Raw genomic sequence first — 4,716 nt, 5'->3', positions numbered from 1 at the left:
GACTTAAGCAAACTTTATTGATCCACAAGGGAAATTGTTCCACACAGTATCTCAGTTACAAAGGATGGAAAGGATAAGGATGGAAAGGATAATGCACACAAGGGCACAGAAAGCGAAAACAAAAGGTATAAAGTAGACTAAAAATGTACCATAGTAGCAATGTAAAATATAACATATATGTATTATTTACATATTATATATACAGTATATAATATTGTGACGGTCTCAAGCCGTCGTGTGGGTTCCAAGGACCACCAAGCACAGACATTACTTCGAGCAGAGTTTTGACTTTGTTTATTTGTCAATAAACCTTCAGTCCTGTCGGGTCGCTTTTCAGCTCTGACGCTTTTCAACCTTCCGCGTCGTCTGCATCTGCCTCTCGCTCTCTTCTGCGCTGCATGTGTTGCTGTTCGCTCTCCAACTCCTTCTGCCCCGTTGTTCTCGGCTGCCGCCCTTTTACACATTGAGAGGGGATTACGTAATTGTGCCCAGACGGGCGATTCCCGCACCTGAGGTTCGCGGCGTCGAACCCGGCGCTCCCCGCCTCGCTGCTCGCTCGCCGTCCACGCCTCCTCGCCGCCATCTTGGAGCGGGCTCCGGTGTGCCCTGCCTCGCTGTCGGACTGCCGGCCACGTCTCGCTGGCGGTCTGCCGATATATTCAATTATTATATTATATTATATTATACTATATATTTATATAATATATACCATATATAACAAATCCCAGTTACCATGTACAATAATATAGTATATGTAACAGCTACAGCAAAAAAAGAGAGGTAGCTAACATAGAAGCAATCTAAAGAAAAAAACCATTCAAAAGCGCCCAAGAACCATAATTAGTGGTTTATGGTAAAGACAAGTGATAAAAAAAGCAAGAAAAGTTGGGAAGAATACCAAAAATAAAGTAAAAAAAGGCGCTACTGTGATGTGCTGCCACTCTTTCAGGCGCATCAAAGAAAATATTAAAAAATAAAAAACAAACAAATTACATTAATTAATTAAAATAAATACAACAAAAAATACAGAAATTGTCAGGATGTGGACTATGGGGTGTTGGTTTTCCCGAGATGCAAGAGAACTAGGACCGGACATGGCGTGAGGGTAAGGACATCTTTTATTTTAACACTAACTACAAAATACAAACAAAAAGGGTACAAACAGAAGGCGCGCACAAAGGCGGAGAACAAACTTGACTAATGAAACAAAAACTAGCTCTTGGGCAAAAAACTATGAACAATAAACAAAAACTTACTTGGAACGCAGGGAACTATGGCATAGATTTCAAAGGTAGCATGGAGGTATAGAAGTAGCATGGGTGTCAGAAGCAAAACAGAGTTAATGTCGCCAGGCTGACTTCCTGGCAACAATGGGCTTAAATAATACAGACATGATTGACAACAGGTGCGCGAGTGCAAAACGTGAAACAGGTGAAACTAATGACAAAACCAACAAGAGTGCACAAAGAGTCCAAAAACCAAACCGAATATAACCAAAACAAAACATGACCACACAGACATGACAGAAATTCTATACATATTTGGTCAATCTTTGTCGTGAAAATGCTTACATGTTATATTTGTTCTCCTCATGTTCAATAACAGATATTGTTTTTCTCAAAAAAATGTTTTCGTGCTTGCACTGATTTATTGAAAATTACAATGCCAAGTTTGTTTATAAGTACAGTTATTAAAAAAAACCTAAATACTGTAGTCTCATGTACACACATGTGTTAGTCAATGCAATTTGTCCTTCTCATAGTCAGACCTGTGTGTTTATTTCCATCTACACTGCAAAAACTGAAATCTAAGTAAGATTAAATATCTCAAATAAGGGTGTTGTTTGCTTATTTTCTGTCTGATAAGATAATTCTTCTCACTAAGCAGATTTTATGTTAGAGTGTTTTACTTGTTTTAAGGGTTTTGGTCCAAAATGATCTCAGTAAGATATTACAGCTTGTTGCTGAGATGTTATGACCTATATTGAGTAAAACATGCTTGAAAGTAGAATCTTCCCCTTTCCAGCGCTACATTTTGGAGGCACCACTGGGATTTGAACCTGGGGGGATCTCGCGTTAATCATTTTGCAATGCAGTCTGCTGAAAAGGATGGAAAGTGCCACTCAATGTAGCATCCGATGCTGTGGTCAAAGTCGGAACTGCGTACAAAACAGGTTTTGAGACATTCAACATTCTACTGCCATCTGGCGGCTAAAGTGGATGGTGCACCCCCCCAATTTGTCACATTTCATGTGTCAGGTAAACTGCGACGAATGGGGCCAAATGACTCCCCTTCCTACTGTATGTGTATCTGCTTAGCAATTTGGCTTTGAAAATAAGAGGTAAAGTGAGATTAGCCTAAAAGGGCTAATTGCATCCTGTCACACAAGAATTTGATAGGATACCACTAATGTTTGGTAATGCTGTCAGTCACATAGAACTACAAAAAACCCCCCAAAAAACCCAGCAAAATTACACTGATTAAATATTTGACAAGATCACATGACAGTTCTTACACTGCAAAAACTGAAATCGAAGTAAGATTAAATATCTCAAATAAGGGTGATATTTGCTTATTTTCTGTCTGATAAGATAATTCTTCTCACTAAGCAGATTTTACGTTAGAGTGTTTTACTTGTTTTAAGGGTTTTGGTCCTAAATGATCTCAGTAAGATATTACAGCTTGTTGCTGAGATGTTATGTCCTATATTGAGTAAAACATGCTTGAAAGTAGAATATCAACTGTTGCAAAGCTGTGTCATCAACACTCACAAGTATAAAAGTACTTTTTTTAAAGTAATAATTTCTTATTTCAAGCATGTAAAAAAAAAAAAATCATGACTTTGAAAAAATTGTATCTCATATTAACACAGATGACAGCCAAATGGACTTTGGAGTTTTATTTTCAATGAAACAATAGAAAATACGTACTCATATAGTAGTACAGTTATTAGTGAGAATATATTATTAATTAATACAGTATATTAATATATTGTTTTAAGGTATTTTTGGGTTCATTGAGGTTATCTAATTTTACTTGTTAGAATTTTCTTGTTCTATTGGCAGATCATTTTGCTTAGTTCAAATAAAATACCCCTAATTTCTGTATTTTTTTTCTTGTTTTTGAACACTGACTTTTTGCAGTGCAGTGTTTAAATTGTTATTGTTTGTTTTCTTACTATATTCACTGAACAAAGACAGTTGTCGTCACATCAGTGTGTGAATGGGTGAATGTGGAAAATAGTGTCAAAGCGCTTTGAATTCCTTAAAAAAAGGTAGAAAAGCGCTATACAAGTACGACCCATTTACCATTTACCATTACTTAGATTTAATGCACACGCACAAAATGGACAATAAGGGCGACAACATGTGACTCATGCAAACTTGCCAAGTCCAACCGTGCGATTGTGCAATTCATTTCACACTAGTGAGAAATGTCAAGGGGAACAGGCCATCAAATACAACAATAAATACAGCAGTGTGTCAAATGGGGATTATACAAATTAACTGAAGTTTGGCTGTAAACTGTTTTACGGAGAAGTTTCTTTCAACCCATGAACCCTTTTTATTTAACAACAACAATCGTTTTACTGTTACAGCAAACTAATACAGATTTACTGCCAAAGTTGTGCACTGTAATTACAAAACCCGAAACCAGTGAAGTTACGCACATTGTGTAAATCGTAAATAAAAACAGAATACAATGATATGCAAATCCATTTCAACCTATATTCAATTGAATAGACTGCAAAGACAAGATACTTAACGTTTGAACTAGAAAACTTTATTTTTTTGGCAAATATTAGCTCTTTTGGAATTGGATGCCTGCAACATGTTTCGAAAAAGCTGGCAAAAAAGACTGATAAAGTTGAGGAATGCTCATCAAACACTTATTTGGAACATCCCACAGGTGAACAGGCTAAATTGGGAACAGGTGGGTGCCATGATTGAGTATAAAAGCAGCTTCCATGGAATGCTCAGTCATTCACAAACAAGGATGGAGCGAGGGTCACCACTTTGTCAACAAATGCGTGAGCAAATCGTTGAAAAGTTTAAGAACAACATTTCTTAACGAGCTATTGAAAGGGATTTAAGTATTTCACTATCTACGATCCGTAATATCATCAAAAGGTTCAGAGAATCTGAAGGCAGAGAACCAACATTGAATGACGTTCGATCCCTCAGGCGGTACTGCATCAAAAACCGACATCAATATGTAAAGGATATCACCACATGGGCTCAGGAACACTTCAGAAAACCACTGTAAGCAACTACACTTTGTCGATACATCTGTAAGTGCAAGTTAAAACTCTACAATGCAAAGCGAAAGCCATTTATCAACAACACCCAGAAACGCCGCCGGCTTCGCTGGGCCCGAGCTCATCTAAGATGAACTGATGCAAAGTGGAAAAGTGTTCTGTGGTCTGAGAAGTCCACATTTCAAATTGTTTTTGGAAACTGTGGACGTCGTGTCCTCCGGAACAGAGAGGAAAAGAACCATCCAGACTGTTATAGGCACAAAGTTCAAAAGCCAGCCTCTGTGATGGTATGGGGGTGTATTAGTGCCCAAGGCATGGGTAACTTCTGTGAAGGCACCATTAAAGCTGAAAGGTACATACAAGCTTTGGAGCAACCAATCTTGCCATCCAAGCAACGTCTTTTTAATGGACGCCCCTGCTTATTTCAGCAAGACAATGCCAAGCCATATTCTGTTACA

The 4,716-nt window shown here is 38.0% G+C and overlaps 1 long non-coding RNA gene across 1 annotated transcript; it reads right to left on the bottom strand.

The window, feature by feature from the left end:
- Window positions 1-279: 279 nt before the first annotated feature.
- Window positions 280-1,346, bottom strand: LOC133658152 (uncharacterized). Its single transcript, XR_009827408.1, has 2 exons — window positions 1,257-1,346; window positions 280-647 (listed from the first exon to the last, which is right to left on the bottom strand). It is a non-coding gene; the product is annotated as an uncharacterized LOC133658152 (long non-coding RNA).
- Window positions 1,347-4,716: the final 3,370 nt, after the last annotated feature.

The sequence above is a fragment of the Entelurus aequoreus genome, linkage group LG01 (assembly GCF_033978785.1).
Source record: "Entelurus aequoreus isolate RoL-2023_Sb linkage group LG01, RoL_Eaeq_v1.1, whole genome shotgun sequence".
Taxonomy (NCBI): Eukaryota; Metazoa; Chordata; class Actinopteri; order Syngnathiformes; family Syngnathidae; genus Entelurus; species Entelurus aequoreus.
This window is presented reverse-complemented; position numbering and strand designations above follow the sequence as displayed.